The sequence below is a fragment of the Nycticebus coucang genome, chromosome X (genome assembly GCF_027406575.1).
Source record: "Nycticebus coucang isolate mNycCou1 chromosome X, mNycCou1.pri, whole genome shotgun sequence".
NCBI classification, from domain to species: domain Eukaryota; kingdom Metazoa; phylum Chordata; class Mammalia; order Primates; family Lorisidae; genus Nycticebus; species Nycticebus coucang.
In genome coordinates this window covers 99487942-99507427 of record NC_069804.1, presented here as the reverse complement: position 1 = coordinate 99507427, position 19486 = coordinate 99487942, and the positions used below count along the sequence as shown (strand labels likewise).

Here is a 19486-nt window from a genome sequence, read left to right as displayed (position 1 = left end):
AACACCTCCTTTTTTCTGATTTCTATTTGCCTGAATTATAGATGTCCATCCTTCGCCCTGAGACTATATTTATCTTTTAAGGTATGATGGGATTCTTGTATGCAAAAGATATCAGGCCTGAGTTTTGGTATCTAGTCAGCCAACCTATGCCTCTTTAAAGGGCAATTTAATCCATTCACATTAATTGAGGGTATTGATAAGCCTGGTACTATTTTGTGTATCAGTTTTTTTGAAAGTCCAGTGGATATTTTAAATCCTTTCACTACTGTGGAATTCTGGATTTGATCAAAAGTTTCTGAGTAAGTTTACTTTGGTGGTAGAGCCTCGTGTTGTTTATTGTGGAAGATTGATATGAGAATATCCTGGAGAGCTGGTTTAGTTATGGCAAATTTCTTCAACATGTGAATGTCATTAAAGTATTTAATTTCTCCATCATAAATGAAACTCAGTTTAGCTGGATACAGGATCCCGGGTTGAAAGTTGTTTTGTTTAGGAGGTTGAAGGTCAATGACCATCCTCTTATGGCATGAAAAGTTTCAACGCAGAGATCTGTAGTCATTCTTATATTCTTCCCCTTGTAGGTTATGGTTTTATTATGTATGACTGCTTGCAGAATTTTCTCCTTCATGTTAACTTTGGTGAAACTAATTATAATGTTTCTGGGAGATGCTTTATTTGGATTTAGTTGTGCTGGAGTTCTGAAACTGTCTGCTATTTGAATTTCAGTTTCTCTTGCCATGTTTGGGACATAATCCTCAATTATCTCTTGGACTAGAGTATCTGTGCCTTTCAGAACAAGCTCTTTACCTTCAGGGATTCCTGTAAGGGGAATGTTTGCTGTTTTGGAGTTGTACCCCATCTCTCTGAGAGAATGATCCATTTTTGCTCTCCAATTCCCTTCCTCTTTGAACATTTGGGAGCATTGAAATGGTTTGTCTTCAATGTCAGAAATCCTTTCTTCTGCCTGCTCCATTCTGTAACTGAAGTATTCTACTGTATTTCTCATGTCTTGGAGGGCCACAAATTCTTCTCTCAATGTGTCAAAATCTTTGGTGATTTTGTCTTTATATTCATTGAATTCTTGAGACAACTTTTGAATTATTCCTAGAATTTCTAATTCAAACTTTACTTCCACTCTGTTAATCTTAGTTGCCATCCAAATTCTAAATTCAATTTCTGACATCTCAGTATTTGTTTATGAAGGGGATCTTCTGGTGTGTCTACTTTGTCATTCCTTGGGGGAGTTGATCTCTTCTGATTATTCATGTTGCTAGAGTTTTTCTGCTGATTCCATCCCATAATTTTTTTCACCATTTGGATAGATGAGCAGGTAACCTGAAATTAGATAAGGGGTTCCTGGAGTTGTGATTAACCAGCCCTTTGCCAAAAAGCTGGTACTGGTGACTGCAGTTTTTCCACTAAAGTTTTGCAAAGGACCTGTATAGTACTACAGCCTGAGACTGGGGAACTCCTTGGTGTGTTGGGGCTAGGTGACTCTGCCTTATATTGAGCTGGTCTCTGTCCAATTTTAGTGAATCAGTGACTCTGGTTTGGAGTCTCAGCTGTGGAGAAATACAAGAAACTAAGACACCCCACGCACCATGGGCAACAACTGGAAGAGGAAAATCAAACCTTCCCTCCACAACAGCACCAGGGTACCACCTTGGAGGGGTCCTTGTGTGATTGGCTCAGGTCAAGACTTTCAAACCAATTGTCCCAGTCAGCACCAACTCTCAAGTGGAAGAGTTCAAATGGTCTCCAGAAACTAGATAGCAGGGGTCTACTGGCAGCTCACATGTGGCTCACTCCAGTGCTCAGTGGAATCAGAAAGACCCACCCAGTAGAAAAGTTGGACCAAGGGGGCTAGTGCCTTGTTTCCCACCTTGTACCTCCTTCAACCCCAGTCACTGGTAACTACATGGGGCTGTGGCCCAGTTCTGTTCAACAAGCAAATGTACCAGGGCTTTGTGACTGCCAGAGTCAAAAGAAAGTCAATGCCACCTCAGCCCTGCCACCACCCTCTGCCACCAGCTGGCAGGGGAAGCTGAAGTATGCCTGTCTCAGGTACTCAATGGAAACTTGTGAGTGTTCCACCTGAGCTCAGTCCAAACCTGAGGATAACAAGTCAGTAAATGTTTTTCTCCCTTAGCCACCACAGTTTTGCCCCAGCTTCTCTGCAGCTCTGATCTCCCTGTAGGGTGAAGTATGGCAGTCGTCAAAGTTGGGGAGGTGTCTCTCCATGATTAGACCCTGGCAAGATTATTCTACTGTCACTGAAGCTACATGAGAGGTGTCTCTGTGTGGCACCAATGTGGTTCCCATGGCTCCAGCGGTTCTTGAAGCCGCAGCAGCATCTGGGGCAGTGTGGGTCATTAGTGGCAGCAGTCGTTGTGGTGGTGGAGGAGCACGGGTCATGGTGAGGCTTGCACAGCTCCCAAGCTTCAACCCAATGCTAATTTTCACTTTGGCAGAGCCAAGCCCGATAGCCTCTGCACTACTATTGGGCTCACTGTTACAGCATAGCTTCACTACCATGGCCCTTGCAATGCCCAGTCCTAGCAATAAACTGCAGATATTCTAGTCCCTGCCAGGGTTAGGCTTCTGAAAAGCCAGGTGAAGGGTGAATGGTGGACTGGGAGTTCAAAATGGTAGGAAAAATGTTTGTTCAACTTTCATGCTTGGCAAGGGAATGTCCAGGCTCACAGCTGGGTCCCTCTGGAGAAGTAGTCCCCACTTCCAGCAATTCTCTCCCAGTTCAGAGTATATTTCAGTCATATAAAAGGCCCTCTAAATGGATTAGTTGTGTTCCTTTTAGATTTTCTTGGATGATAGGGTTTCCAATAAGCTTAAGTGATCCTCAGCCATTTCAGTACAAGTTCAATAAAAGGCTTATCTTTAGGACATCTTGATATGTGCCTGTGACTAATGGAGCAAACCCCAAAATATTTTATGGCATATTAATAATTTCTTGAAAATTATATATATAAAAGCATCCTCAATTTAAGCTTAAGTGGATTGAGATAGCAGAAAACATAAACAGGCTTTTGTATGTCAAAATTCTACTGGTGAGAACACACTGGAAAAAATAAGAACACTCAGCTGTAAATGTATATTACCTGTAATAGAGAAGAAGGGTAATTAAGAGAGGTAATTCACAGAGCATAATCACAGGCCCTGAGAAAGTCAAAAAAATATTGCTGGGAATGAGTTGGACTGAGTTGGACTGAGTCCTGAACAAACAACTTCCAACATTTGACTGGCTGGATTTCAGAAGTGCTGTATGTATTATGCTTTCAATTGTTTCCTTTTTTAAACAGAAAGTAGTATAGCACTTATAATATATATATCTCCCTCACCATCATGTGATGGGTGTGTGAGGACCAAATAAATTGTCTCTTTTTCTCCAGGTTCATAAGAAAGAGAAAATTCTTATGTTAAGATCAGTACTTAAGAAAATATTCCTTGAAAAGCCTCATCCTGAAAAATGCATAATTTATATGATTTTTCCCAACACTTTGAGTTGATTCTATAATGATATGAGACATTTGGGTCTTTGCTGGAAATAAATATTTATTACATGTAGGCAAGAAGAATAATTTTTCATAAGAAGATGAAATGTAGTATTGTTAAATTCTATCAATACTTTCTTCAGTAACCTTTAAAAGGTTAAGCTTAATTTCTCTCCTCTTCATTATGCTCTGATGTAGTGACTAACTTCAAATGAACAAAATAGAAGTAATGCCATGTGTATTCAGAGACTATGTAATAAAGCAAACTACAATTTTATTCTTACTTTCTTAGATCATTTGCTCTGAGGGAAGTTACCTGCTATGCCTTGAAAGAAATTTCACTTTAAAAAGAACTGAGGCATCCTGCCAACAATCTTCAAGGAACTGAGGCTTCTTGAAAAGAGAATAAGTAAGCCACCTTGGAAGTAAATTCTTCACCTCCAGTTAAGCCTTCAGATGACCACACCTCAGACCAAAAGATTGATGTAATTTCACGGATGACTCTGAGTCATCAAGATCCAGATAAGCTACTTTTATTTTTTTACTTTATTATTATTATTATTTAGAGACATAGTCTCACTTTATTGCCCTCAGTAGAATACCATGGTGTCCCAGCTCACAGCAACCTCCAACTCCTGGGCTTAGGCAATTATTTTGGCTCAGCCTCCCAAATATCTGGGACTACAGGCACCCACCACAACACCCGGCTATAAGCGACCTTTATATTCTTCACCTTTAGCGAGTATTTACAATAATAAATATTTATTGTTTTAAACTGCCACATTTGGGTAATTTTTATGGTAATGCAAAATTTTCTTCTTTTTTTTTATTAAATCATAGCTATATACATTGATATGATCATGGGGCATCATACACTCGCTTCATAGACCATTTGACACATTTTTATCATAATGGTTAACATAGCCTTTCCGGCGTTATCTCAGTTACTGTGCCAAAACATTTACATTCTACATTTACCAAGTTTCGCAAATACCCCTGTAAGATGCACCACAGGTGTGATCCCACTGATCCCCCTCCCTCTACCCACCCCTCTCCCTTTCCCACTTCCCCCTATTGTTAGGTTGTAACTGGGTTATAGCTTTCATGTGAGAGCCCCAAATTAGTTTCATAGTAGGGCTGAGTACATTGGGTACTTTTTCTTCCATTCTTGAGATACTTTACTAAGAAGAATATGTTCCAGCTCCATCCATGTAAACATGAAAGAGGTAAAGTCTCCATCTTTCTTTAAGGCTGCATAGTATTCCATGGTGTACATATACCACAATTTATTAATCAATTAGTGGATCGATGGGCACTTGGGCTTTTTCCATGACTTAGCTATTATGAATTGGGCTGTAATAAACATTCTGGTACAAATATCTTTGTTATGATGTGATTTTTGGTCTTCTGGGTATATGCCCAGTAGAGGGATTGCAGGATTGAATGGCAGATCTATTTTTAGATCTCTGAGTGTTCTCCATATATCTTTCCAAAAGGAATGTATTAATTTGCATTCCCACCAGCAGTGCAGAAGTGTTCCCTTTTCTCCGCATCCACGCAAACATCTCTGGTCTTGAGATTTTGTGATATAGGCTAGTCTCAATGGAGTTAGATGGTATCTCAAAGTAGTTTTGATTTGCATTTCTCTGATGATTAAAGATGATGAGCATTTTTTCATATGTCTGAAGGCCATGCGCCTGTCTTCTTCAGAGAAGTTTCTCTTCAAATCCCTTGCCCAGCCTGCGATGGGATCCCTTATTTTTTTGTTGCTAATGCGTTTGAGTTCTCTGTGGATTCTGGTTATTAAAACTTTGTCAGAGATATACCCTGCAAATATCTTCTCCCTTTCTGAGGGCTGTTTGTTTGCTTTACTTACAGTGTTCTTAGCTGTGCAGAAGCTTTTTAGTTTGATCAAGTCCCAGTAGTGTATTTTTGAAGCTGCTTCAATTGCCCGGGGGGTTCTCCTCATGAAATACTCACCAAGACCAATTTCTTCAAGGGTTTTCCCTGCATTCTCCTCTAGTATTTTTATAGTTTCATGTTTTAAGTTTAAATCTTTAATCCAGTGAGAGTCTATCTTAGTTAATGGTGAAAGGTGTGGGTCCAATTTCAGTCTTCTGCAGGTTGCCAGCCAGGTCACCCAGCACCATTTGTTAAATAGGGAATCTTTTCCCCACTGAATGTTTTTAATTGGCTTGTCAAAAATCAAATAGCGGTAAGTAGCTGGATTCATCTCTTGGTTCTCTATTCTGTTCCAGATATCTACTTCTCTGTTTTTGTGCCAATACCATGCTGTTTTGATCATTATCGATTTGTAGTAAAGTCTGAGGTCTGGTAGTGTGATTCCTCCTGTTTTGTTTTTATTTCTGAGTAATGTCTTGGCTATTCGAGGTTTTTTCTGATTCCATATAAAACGCAGTATTGTTTTTTCAAGATCTTTAAAATATGACAGTGGAACTTTAATAGGGAGTGTGTTGAGATTATATATTGCTTTGGGTAGTATGGACATTTTGATTATGTTGATTCTTCCCAGCCATGAGCGTGGTATGTTTTTCCATTTGTTAACATCTTCAGCTATTTCTTTTCTTAGAGTTTCATAGTTCTCTTTATAGAGATCTTTCATGTCTTTTATTAGGTAAATTCCCAAATATTTCATCTTCTTTGGCACTACTGTGAATGGGATAGAGTCCTTAACTGCTTTTTCAACTTGACTGTTGTTGGTGTATATGAAGGCTACCGATTTATGGATGTTGATTTTGTAACCTGAGACACTGCTGTATTCCTTGAACACTTCTAGGAGTTTTGTAGTAGAGTCCCTAGTGTTTTCCAGATACACAAACATATCATCTGCGAAGAGCGAAAGTTTGATCTCTTCTGACCCTATATGGATACCCTTGATCGCCTTTTCTTCCCTAATTGTGGTGGCTAAAACTTCCATTACAATGTTGAAAAGCAATGGAGACAATGGGCAGCCTTGTCTGGTTCCTGATCTGAGTGGAAATGATTCCAATTTAACTCCATTCAATATGATACTGGCTGTGGGTTTGCTGTAGATGGCCTCTATCACTTTAAGGAAAGTCACTTCTAGACCAATGTTCTTGAGTGTTCTGATCATGAAGGGATGCTGGATATTATCAAAAGCTTTTTCTGCATCAATTGAGAGAATCATATGGTCTTTGTTTTTTAATTTGTTTATGTGCTGAATTACATTTATAGATTTACGTATATTGAACCAACCTGAAACCCTGGGATAAAACCAACTTGGCCATGATGTATAATTTGTTTGATGTGTTGCTGTATTCTGTTTGTTAGGATCTTGTTGAATATTTTTGCATCTATATTCATTAGAGATATTCGTCTATAATTATCATTTCTTGTTGGGTCTTTTCCTGGTTTGGGGATCAGGGTGATGTGTGCTTCATAGAACGTGTTGGGTAGTCTTCCGTCTTTTTCTACCTTTTAGAACAGGTTGAGTAATATAGGTACTAATTCCTCTTTAAAGGTTTGGTAGAATTTTGACGTGAAACCATCTGGTCCTGGGCTTTACTTTTTAGGGAGGTTTTGTATAGTTGATGCTATTTCTGAACTTGATATAGGTCTGTTCAAAATTTCCACTTGATTCTGGTTAAGTCTTGGAAGGTGGCGTGCTTCCAAGTATCGGTCAATTTCCTTCAGATTTTCATATTTCTGAGAATAAATTTTCTTGTAATATTCATTAAGGATTTTTTTGATTTCTGATGAGTCTGTTGTTATTTCATCTTTGTTGTTTCTGATTGATGATATTAGAGATTTTACTCTTTTTTTCTGATTAGGTTGGCCAGAGGTTTATCTATTTTATTGACCTTTTCAAAAAACCAGCTTTTTGATTTATTGATCTGTTGTATTATTCTTTTGTTTTCAATTTAATTTAATTCTGCTCTAATTTTCGTTATTTCTTTTCTTCTACTGGGTTTGGGGTTGGAATGTTCTTCCTTTTCCAGTTGTTTGAGATGTCCCTTTAAGTTGTTAACTTCCTCTCTTTCCATTCTCTTGAGGAAGGCTTGCAGTGCTATAAATTTCCCTCTTAGAACTGCCTTTGCAGTGTCCCAGAGGTTCGGATAGTTTGTGTCTTCATTGTCGTTTTGTTCCAAAAAATTGGCGATTTCTTTCTTAATCTCATCTCTGACCCAGCTATCATTCAGCATAAGGTTATTTAACTTCCATGTTTTTGTATGGGTATGCAGATTCCTGTTGTTACTCAATTCAAGTTTTATTCCATGATGGTCCGAGAAGATGCATGGAATAATTTCTATTCCTTTAAATTTACTGAGGTTAGACTTGTGACCTAAAATGTGATCAATTTTGGAGTAAGTTCCGTGGGCTGATGAGAAGTATGTGTATTCAGTTTTGTTGGGATGAAATGTTCTGTAGATGTCTGCTAAATCTTAATATTGGATGGTTAGGTTTAAATCTAAGATTTCTTTGCTCAGCTTCTTTCTGGAGGATCGATCCAACACTGCCAAGGGAGTGTTGAAATCTCCGACGATTATGGAGCTGGAGGAAATCAAGTTACTCATGTCTGTTAGAGTTTCTCTTATAAATTGAGGTGCATTCTGGTTGGCTGCATAGATATTAATAATTGAGATCTCATCATATTGAGTATTACCCTTAACAAATATGAAGTGACCATTCTTGTCCTTCCTTACTTTTGATGGTTTAAAGCCTACTGTATCTGCAAATAAAATTGCAACACCTGCTTTTTTCTGATTACCATTTGCCTGAAATATGGATGACCATCCTTTCACCCTGAGTCTGTATTTGTTTTTTAAGTTGAGATGTGACTCTTGTATGCAACAAATATCTGGCTTGAGTTTTTGTATCCAGTCAGCTAACCTATGCCTCTTTAGAGGACAGTTTAAGCCATTCACATTGATGGAGAGTATTGATAAGTCTGGTGGAATTTTGGGTATTGAGTTTTTCAAAGGTCCAGTGGACATTTTTAATCCTTTCACCAGTGTGGAAGTTGGAGTTTGATTGGAAGTTTCTGAGTGAGTTTACATTTGTGGCATAGGATTGGGTTGGTCATTGTGAAGGGTAGGTCTGAGAACATCCTGAAGAGCTGGTTTACTTATGGCAAATTTTTTCAACATATGAATGTCATTGAAGTATTTAATTTCTCCATCATAGATGAAACTCAGTTTAGCTGGATACAAGATACTGGGTTGAAAGTTATTTTGCTTTCGGAGATTAAAAGTTGATGACCACTCTCTTCTCGCTTGAAAACTTTCAGCAGAGAGATCTGCAGTTATTCTAATATTCTTGCCTGTGTACATAATAGTTTTCTTTCGCCGGGCTGCTTTGAGATACTTCTCTTTCATGTTAACTTTAGTGAAGCTAATTATGATATGTCTTGGGATGACTTATTGGGGTTCAATCGTGCTGGGGTTCTGAAGCTGTCTGCTATCTGAATTTCAGATTCTCTAGGCATGTCTGGAAAATTTTCTTTCATAATTTCATTCAGAAGGGCCTCTGTGCCCTTCGAGGCCACTTCATCATTCTCAGAAATCCCAATAATTCGTATATTAATTTTTTTCAAATTATCTGAGAGCTCTCTGAGTGAGTGATCTGTTTTTGCTCTCCATTTCTCTTCCTCTTTGAGAGATTGGGAGCGTTCGAAGACTTTATCTTCAATGTCAGAAATCCTTTCTTCTGCTTGCTCCATTCTGTTGCTGAGGGATTCTACTGTATTTTTCATATCTTTGACGGCTGTAAATTCTTGCTTCAGTGTTTCTAAGTCTTTGGTGGTTTTGTCTTTAAATACGTTAAATTCTTGAGACAACTTTTGAATTCCTCCTCGAATTCCTAATTCCATTTTATTAATCTTGTCTGCAATACAAATTCTGAATTCGATTTCTGACATCTCAGGCAGTTGTTTATGAATGGGATCTTCAATCACATCTGCCGTATCTTTTCTTGTGGGGGTTGATCTATTCTGGTTATTCATGTTACCAGAGTTTTTCCGCTTACTCCGCCCCATGGTTATTTTACTCCCTTTGATTTTTCCCCTGGGGCTTTATCAAGGTCCTGTACAGTGTTGTGGCCTGAGAAACTGGGGCCCTGTCTTGTGTGGTGGAGCTAAGTGGTTCTGTCTTGTTTTCAGCTGGTTTCTGTTCAATCCTTTTGCAACTTCTACTGTGGCTTGAAGTCTCAGCAGTGTGGAAAAATCAGCAATTAAATCACCCCGCCTGCCCCCCTCTGGCCCCAGTTGGAAAAGGAGAATCAAACCTTCCTACAACCGCACACCCAGGGCACCGCCTGAAAAGTCCTCAGTCTATTAGCCCATTTCAAAAGGTCCAAATCAACTGTCTCAATCGGCACCTGTCTCGGGTGGGAGAGTTCAAGAGGTCTCTGGGAACTGGATCACAGGGGCCTGGTGACTCCTCTGACACAGCTCATCCCAGTGCAGCGTGGAGTCAGGAGGAGCCACCCAGCAAACAGAGCAGTCTGGGAAGGTTGACGTCTCCTTCCCCACTTTGCCCCTCCGTCGGACCCAGTCACTGGTATCTCTGCACATGGCTAACCCAGTTGCCTGCAGTGAACAGACACTCCAGGGGTTTGCACCTGCCTGAATCGCAAGGCAGTCTGCCAGGCCCCCGCAGACTGCCGCTATTTAGCAGGAGGAGATGGGGCCTGACATCTTTGAGTGCTTAATGCAGGTGATGGGAAGGAGGTGTTCACTCAGGCTTAGCCCCGTCCCTAATGGGTGCTGTTAACAGAACAGAACAGACAACTTTGCGGGGTTCTGTCTCTGTTCCTGCCGATATCGCCTACAGAATATGGGGTGTTCTGAGTTCAAACGTCTTTGCTGCTGGAGGTTTGTGTCCTCTTTGCTGCTGAAGGTTTGCGTCCGATCACCTCTCTGGGTCGGCCCCGCCCTTGAAGCTTTCCGGGTTTGTGAGCAGTGTCATGAAATGCCCCGCTCACCGGTGGCCTCCTCTGGTTGCCGAGGGAGACAGGGGGTGTGGCCTCAGAATATCCAGAAGTGAGCCGTTCTGCCATTAAAGAAAAAACGGCTGTTGCTCTGCCTCCAGGGAACTGCCGGTCTGGTGTGGGTACTCAGCCGACCCTTTTCTCCTCTGTCTCGTGCCCCAGAGTCAGCACTGAGCAGCCACAGTTTATGCTGGGTCCACACCCCTCGAGAGATCCCCCAAGAATCCGAACTCTTGCGGGACAGGCCACCAGACCCCGAGTGGGAGTGGGGGGGAAACTAGATTTTCATTCAGTTTTATGCCCGGCCGTCTTGTTGCCGCCCGGGGAGGGCTGCTGCACCGCACTGCAGGGAAGTGCCACCAAGGCTTGATTTCCCCTCAGCAGAGTGCCCTCTCCTCACTCACGTGTCTCAGAGTCAGTGCTGACCTGACGCAGCTCGGGCACTGTGCACTCCCCTCGAGAAATCACCCAAGGATCCGAACTCCTGGGGAATAGGCCTCCAGACCCCGAGTGAGAGTAGGGGCGCTCAGTGGGGAAGCTAGAGTTTTATTCAGTTTTGTGCTCGGCCGGACGTAATGTTGCCCGGGGAGGGCTGCTGCACCGCACCACAGGGAAGTGCCGCCGAGGCGTGACTCCCCCTCAGTCCGGTGCCCTCTCCTCACTTGTGTGTCTCAGAGTCAGTGCTGACCAGTCGCGGCTCGGGCACTGTGCGCTCCCCTCGAGAAATCACCCAAGTATCTGAACTCCTGGGGGACAGGCCCCCAGACCCCGAGTGAGAGTGGGGGGGGAGCTAGAGTTTCATTCAGTTTTATGCCTGGCCATATTGATGCACGGGGAGGGCTGCTGCACCGCACCACAGGGAAGTGCCGCCGAGGCGTGACTCCCCCTCAGCCCGGTGCCCTCTCCTCACTCGTGTGCCTCAGAGTCAATGCTGACCAGTCGCAACTCGGGGACTGTCCACTCCCCTTGAGAAATCACTCAAGAATCCGAACTCCTGGGGGACAGGCCTCCAGATGTCAGTGGGAGGGAGGGGAGTGTTGGGGATTCAGGGTTGCTGGCAAAGTATTTTTAAAGTTTTATTCAGTTTTATGCCTGGCAGGAGAACGCCACGGCACCCCAGTAGGGGAGGTAGGTCCAGTTTTTAGAAGGTCTCTCCCGTGGAGTGTAGTGGGAGGGCCTTTAATTTCTGCCCATTTGTTTAATTGTGGGGCTCTTGAGCCGGTCTCATGGGGGAGGGGGACTCCCGTCCACTTGGTGGTGGATTTTGTACATTTTGTTTGCGTCCTTGTGGTCACAGCTTGCCTCAGCGGTGTTGATGTGCGTTCTTCAACCTTCTCTCTTGGTGAGGCTCAAGTCCACCAGGATACTTACTAAATTCCTGTCCCTTAACTCTCCTTCTGGATAGGAGCCTCTGTTGAAAGCTGGCTTCAGTCCGCCATCTTGTCTCCCTCTCTCGCAAATTTTCTTTTAAATAAATTTGATCAATCTTGCTTTCTTGGAACACTGTATTGATTTATAGAATTCTTACTGATGGTTTCCTCCTCTTCTCTAGTTACTTCCTTTTTGTTATTGGTTGAGATTCATGGAGGGTACAGTGAATTAGGGTAAACCGATTGTATGTGTTAGAAAAAGTCCCCCTTATAATTGTATCCTGCCCTGAAGAGGTGTGCCTTACATGATGACTCCTAATCCCATTCCCTTGTCCCCTCTCCCCACGTGCTCATTAGTCTATCCCCCTTTTCATTAGCTCATTTACTGCCTTCACGTTAGAACTGAGTACATTGAATTATTGCTTCTCCATTCTGGTGATGCTTTACTAAGAAGAATGTGTTCCACCCCCATCCAGGTTAGTACAAACAATGTAAAGTCCCCATATTTTCAATCATTGCATAGTATTCCGTGGTGTGTTTATGTTACAGCTTGTTAATCCATTCCTGGGTTAGTGGGCATTTAGGTTGTTTCCACATTTTGGTGATTGTAAATTCAGCTGTGATAAACAGTCTAGTGAAAATTTCATTATGATAAAATTATTATTTTTTCTTCTGGGTAGATGTTTGGTAATGGGATTGTAGGATCAAATGGGAGGTCTAATTTGAGTTCTGTGAGAATTGTTCATACTTTATTTCAAAAAGGTTATATTAATTTGAAGATCCACCAGCAGTGTACAAGTGTCCCCTTCACTCCACATCCACTCCAGCATCTGTAGCTTTGAGATGTTGTGATATAGGCTATATCACTGTGATATGTGATTCATATCTCAGGGTGGTTTTGATTTGCATTTTTCTCCATCAGGGACAATGAGCATTTTTTCAAATGTTGGTTAGCCCTATTCATCTGTTTTCCTCAGAGAAGGTTCTGTTCATACCTCTTTCACGGTGGTATATGGGATTGTTTCTCCTTTTTTGTTGATAAATTTGAGTTCTCTGTAGATTCTAGTTATCCACCCTTTGTCAGATTGATACCCTACAAATTTATTTTCCCATTCTGAAGATTGTCTGTTTTACTTGTTCTGTCCGTCCCTGTGCAGAAAATTTCCAACTAAATTAAGTCTAATTTGTTAATTTGTGTTGTTGTAATGGCCATTGAAGTCTTTGTCATAAAATATTTTCTCAGTCCAATATTGAAAAAAAATTTCACCACACTTTATTCTAAGATTTTTATTATTTCTTTCCTTAAATTTAAGTCTTTCAGCTTTCTTGAGTCATTTTTTCCCAGTGGTGAAAAGTGTGGGTCGAGTTTCAGTCTTTTACCTATGGTTATACAGTTGTCCCAGCACCACTTGTTGAAAAGAGATTCTTTCCCCCACAGTATGCTTTTACTTGGTTTATCAAATACCCAGTTTCCCAGAATATAAGACATCCTCTGAAAATAAGACCTACTTACAGGAAAGATAGTACGTCCCCTGAAAATAAGACCTAGCACATCTTTGGGAGCACACCTTAAAATAAGACACTGTCTTGTTTTTGGGGAAACAGGGTATCATAAGGTAGGTACAGACTGGTTTCATCTCTTAGATTTATATTCTGTCCCATATGTATATGACTCAATATTTTGCCAATACTGTGCTCTTTTGATTGCTGTAGACTTTTAAAATAGCCTGAAGTCTGGTAAGGTGATGCCTTTGGCTTTGTTTTATTACTAAAAGACAGCTTTGGGTATATAGAGGAATTTCCTGGTTGTGTGAAAAATGAAGTACTATTTTCTTCCTGTTCTTCAAAATATGATTTTGGTATTTTAATGGGTATTTCACTGAATCTGTAGATTGTTTTGGGTAGAATTGACATTTTGACATGTTGCCTCTTCCCAGCCAATAGCATGGTGTGTTCTTTCATTTTTTGTAATTTATTTTCTTAGAGTTTCATAGTTACCATGAAAAGATCTTTCACCTATTTTGTTAGATATATTCATAATTATTTCATTTTCTTTAAAGCTACTGGGAAGGGAATTGTGTCCTTCATTTGCTTCTTAATTTGGCTAATATTGGAATATACACATGCTACTGATTTGTGGACATTGATGTTATACCCTGAGACTTTATTGTATTTCCTGACTACTTCCATGAGTTTTGTGGTTGATTCTCTGGAGGTTTTATAAGTATAAGATCATATTATCATCAAAGTAGGACAGTTTGACCTCCTCTGTCCCCATTTGAATGCCCTCATGTCATTCTCTTGCCTGATTGAATTGGAACTTCCAGCACAATGTTGAATAATAGTGATGATTTTGGACATCCTTATCTGGTTCCAGTTCTAAGTGGAAAATATTTCATTTTTACTCCATTCATTATGATGTTACCTGTGGGTTTGTCATAAGCGGCTTCAGTCACCTTAAGAATGTTCCACCTATGTATGTTTCTTGAGGGTTCCATTTATTGAGAGGATCATATGGTCTTTTCTATTGCTTCTATTGATAACATGTATTAAGTTTATTGATTTCCATGTATTAAAACAGCCTTGTATCCCTTGGATGAAGCTCCCTTGATCATGATGTATATAATATTTTAATGTGTAGTTGCAATCGATTAGCTATGATTTTGTTGAGTATTTTTGCATTGATATTCATTGGTGAAATTGGTCTATAGTTCTTTTTAGTTGGGTCCTTTCCTGGTTTTGGAATCAAAGTGATGTTTGCTTTGTATAACGTGTTCATAAAGGTTCCTTCCTTTTCTGTGTTTTGGAATAGGTTCTACAGTACAGGTATAAGCTTATCTTTGATGGTGCAATAGAAATTATATGTGAATTTATCTGGCAAGAGCTTTTTTGGTAGTTTTTATATTGTTTCTGCAAACTCAGAGCTTGATATTGGTCTATCCAAAAGACCAATTTCTTCTTGCTTAGGTCTAGGAAGATGGTTTGATCCAACATATTGGTACATTTCCTCCACTTCATCAAATTTCCGGGAATACAGTTTTTAGTAGTAGTCAGAAGTATTATTTTGTGTCTCTGTGGTGTCAGTTGTTTTTTCCCCCTTTTTGTTTCTGATTGAAGTTATTAAATATTTTACTTTTCAATTTCTGGTTAATCTACCCTATGGTTTATTGCTTTTATTTATATTTTTGTTTGTTTTGGTTCAAACTTTATTTTTTATTTTTTATTTTATTTTTATTAAATCATAACTGTGTACATTGATGCATTTATTGGGTTCGGTGTACTGATTTGATACACAGTGTGAAAAGCGTACATGGAACTGATTAACTCATTCATCACCTCATTTACTTATTTGTTGTGGTAAGACAATTATACTCTTTTCTTAATAGTTTTGAAATGTACCATTGGTTTCATTAATTATCTGAATGATTCATTTATTTTCAATTTAATTTACTTCTGATTCAGTTTTGGTTATTTCTTTTCTTCTGCTAGGTTTGGGATTGGATTGTTCTACCTTTCCCACTCCTTTACGATGACTAGTTAGATTGTTAATGTGTTCTCTTTCTGTTTGGGTGACATAGCATCTAATGTGATTAACTTTCCTCTTAGGACTGCTTTTTTCAGTGTCCCAAAGGTTTTGGTAACTTTGGTAACTTTGGTCGTAGACGATATAAGATATAATTTCAATTATTTTGATGTTGTTGAGGTTTTATTTGTGTCCTAGGATATGACCTATTTTGAAGAATGTTACATTGGCCAATGAGAAGAATGTATATCCTTAGGTATGGGATGGGGTGTTTTGTATATGTCTGTTAAGCCCAATTGCTTTAGAGTAACATTTAAGTAGCTTGTATCTTTGTTTAGTTTCTATTTAGAGCAGTGTTTCTCAACTTTCCTAATGTCACGACTCCTTAATACAGTTCCTGTGGGTTGCAACTCACAGGTTGAGAACCACCGATTTAGAGGATCTGTCCAGCTTTGTAAGAGGAGTGTTAAAGTTCCCTACAATAATGGTGTTTTGGGATATCATATTGATCAGTCTAATTACTGTCTGTTTCACAAATTTGAGAGCATTTAAGTTGGGCGCATACATATTTAAAATTAAAATGTTTTGTCATATTGTTCCTTTGACAATATGAAGTGTCTATCTTTGTTTATTATTTGTTTGCTTGTTTGTTTGTTTTCATGTTTGCTGCTGTAAATCCACTTGTATTTCTAAATAAGATTACAACCCCTCTTTTCTTCTGATTTTCATTTGCCTGAAAAATTGTTTTCCATCCCTTAACCCTCAGTTTTACTTTGCCCTTGGAGGACAGATGTGTTTCCTGCAGGCACAAATGGATGGCTTTTGCTCTTTAATCTAATCATTCAGCCTATGCCTCTTCAGTGGGGAATTCAAGCCATTAACCTTCATTAAGCTAATTGATAAGTGTTCTGGAGTTGTATTCATGTTATTTTGTGAAACTCCATTGCTTAGTTTTACCTGTTGTATCATTGTGGAAGCTAGATTTTAGGCTTTAATTTGTGGATGTTTAGTTTGCTGGTGGTCCTTGTGATGGTCAGTGTGTACAACAGGTCTAAGTAGTTCTTGTGGAGCTGATATCATTGTGGCAAACTTCCTCAATGTTTCCATGGCAGTAAATTGATTTGTCCATCAATTTTAAAGCTTAGGTTAGCAGGATATAGAATTCAGAGCTGAAATTTTTTTTGTTTAAGTAGGTTAAAGGTAGATGACCCTTCTCTTCTACCTTGAAAAGTTTTGCAGTATCCCTGATGGATTTGCCCCTGTAGCTCAATTGGTGGTTATACCAGGCAGATGGCAAAATCTTACCATTCATCTTGACTTTATATAGGTTGATGACGATTGGTCTTGAAGAAGCTCTATTTGAGTTGAGACTACCCTGGGATCATTATCCCTCTGAAAAGTGTGTCAGAATCTTTGGTGATACTTGAAACATTTTCATTTATAATATCCTCTAGTAGGACTTCCATTCCTCTCGAGCATTCTTCTTCCTCATCTTGAATACCAATAACTCATATGTTTGAATGTTTCAAGAAGCTCCATAATTCTCTCAGTGAACATTCTGCTTTCTCTTTCTTTTTTTCTGTCTTTTTAACTACCTGTGTTAGCTCAAGAGCTTTATTATACTTCTCAACCTTATTATCTACGTCTGAAATTCTTTCTTCTGCATTATCTAATCTGTTATTGATACATTTACTGTATCTTTAAGTTCCATGATTGACTCCATAAATTCCATAAGCTTTGTTATATCCTTTCTATATTCCTCATATTGTTCATCTCTTGTTTGGTTCTGTTTTTGAATCTCTTTTTGTTTATTTTCTACTTTTTCAGAAATTTCCTTCATTTATTTTTACTATCCATATTTTAAGTTTCCTTTCTGTCATTTCTTTTTTCTTTTTCTTTTTTTTTTTTTTTTCTTTTTTGGCAGTTTTTGGCTGGGGCTGGGTTTGAACCTGCAACCTCCAGCATATGGGGCTGTCACTCTACTTCTTTGAGCCACAGGTGCTGCCCCCTTTCTGTCATTCCTAACATTTATTTATAGGTGACATTCTCTGTAGTAGCTACCTCATGATCCCTTGTAGGGGTGTTCTCTATTCTGATTTTTCATGTTTCCAGGATTTTTCTGCTGTTTCTTCTTCATGAGTATTTTCTCGTTGTTTGCTTCCTTGCCCTAATTTTTCCTTTTAATTCTTCCTCCTCTTTAATTTTCCATGCACCTTACCCTAGATGTTGAAGTGTTGTTTTTTTTTTTTTCTTATTTGTAAAGAACCAAATGGAAGAGAAGAGTGAAAAGCAATAAGGGATAAAAAATAGAAAAAGATAAAAGAGAGTGGAAAGGGTGAATAAATGGGAACATTGACAAAAAGAATGGAGGAACAGAAAGAGAGAGAGAGAAGTAATATGGTGTATGGGAGGATACTTTGACCCACACCCCAAATCCCAACCTAACCTTTAGGGGGCTGTGTTGGGTGGATCTCTTGAGATCTGGAGCCCTTTACCAGACTGAGCAGTCACAAGACCCCACCTACATCCAATAGAGAAAAAAATACTATTAATTAAAACAACAGACAAAAACCCTTAAGGTATAACATTGAGGAGAAAAGACAGAAAGATGGTGGTGCAACTATAGCAGCTTGAGGACAGTGCACAGTGGGCAGGACAAGTGGCAGAGGCCAAACCTCTAGGCTGCTTTATACGTCTGGTGTGCTTAGAGGTGTACACAAAGTCTGTGCAGGTGCTCTGTAGGCATGTATTTTGCTCTGCATGCCTGAAGGAATGCCTGAAGCCGAAGAAACCTGTCTGTGGAATCTCTTGCAGCACTCTGGCACCTGGTATCCAAGACATGGAGCTTTGGAGGCAGATCAAGAACACAGACACTTCTTCCCATGACTGCCATAAGAATTTCCTCTTATTCAAGATCTGGGCTCATGTGGCTACCTGTTCTAAATACAAGAATTATATCATGTAAAGTGTGAAGGGCACCACTATGGATGTTCCCCCTCATCCAAGGAAAGGAATGCCCAAAATTGTTATACCTTTCCTTGTCCTTACTGTCCTGAGAAGAACTTTGACCAGAAAAGACTTGTGGAACATTGCAAACTATCCCACACCAAGGATACCAAATCTGTGGTTTATCCAATATGAACCTCGATGCTCTGAGAAAATCTCAACTATAACAGCACTAACTTGATAGAGCACATCTAGAATTGGCACCAGTTTTATTATGACACTTTTGTGGATTATGACATGGTGAATCAATTGTTGTAGCATTCCATCATTAACCAGTAAGCAGAGTCTGTGCCATCCTTCTCATGTTTCAGAGCCTCCATTACATGATAAACTTGAAAACTTTGACTCCTACATCTTAATTGTAAAACAAACCTGGAAATTATCTGTCACTTTGGGACAGATTTACTCTTTATGGGGTCCCCAGGTCAGAGCCCTTCTTTCCTTTTGGCTCTTGCCAAAGCTGTCTTCCATGTTGTTAACCTTGTTTGTCACATGGTCTAGTCTATTGGCTCCTAGTTGCTTCTTTAGCTTTTGCCCCTTCTTCTGGAATAAAATCCAACTTCTTCTTCTCTACCCTGTTCTTGTTTCACACTCATTCCTCCCATCCAGTGTTCATCTCTCAGGTCCTGTGAGCCATCCAGGACCTTTTTTTGGGTCATGAAGAGCACAATGAGACAACCTTCTCTTTCTTTGTCCCTGAGGTCTGTGGGCTCTGGCAACAGTGCCCCTGACTAGTGCTGAAACTCCTGTGTGCAGTGGAGTTGCCATTAGGCTTTGGCGGTAGCTGCTGCAAGCTGGGATTGCATTTCTTAAGTCCTCAGGATGCATGTTCTGAATTCAGCATGATCTGATGCTGAAAGTTTGGATTAGTGATATTTTGCTACTAGTCCCGCACATCCTTAGAATTAACTGGTTTAGTTAGGATAAGGTATAACCATATGTTTTTTTGTGGAAGTGTTTCCAAGTCAGGAAGGTTGAAATTTCTTTAATATATGAGTGTGGAGGAGGGTCATATAAGAGAGGTGGGAGGCCATAGATTTTTGGTTCTAATTTTCAAACTTATAAGATATTTTCAAACGACTGGGTCATGTTTGAAACCTGCATGGAAA

The 19486-nt window shown here is 39.8% G+C and overlaps 1 pseudogene; it reads left to right on the top strand.

Moving 5' to 3' along the window:
• The first annotated feature begins 2624 nt into the window (after positions 1–2624).
• LOC128576919 (E3 ubiquitin-protein ligase RNF114-like) lies at positions 2625–18512 on the top strand (annotated as a pseudogene).
• Positions 18513–19486: the final 974 nt, after the last annotated feature.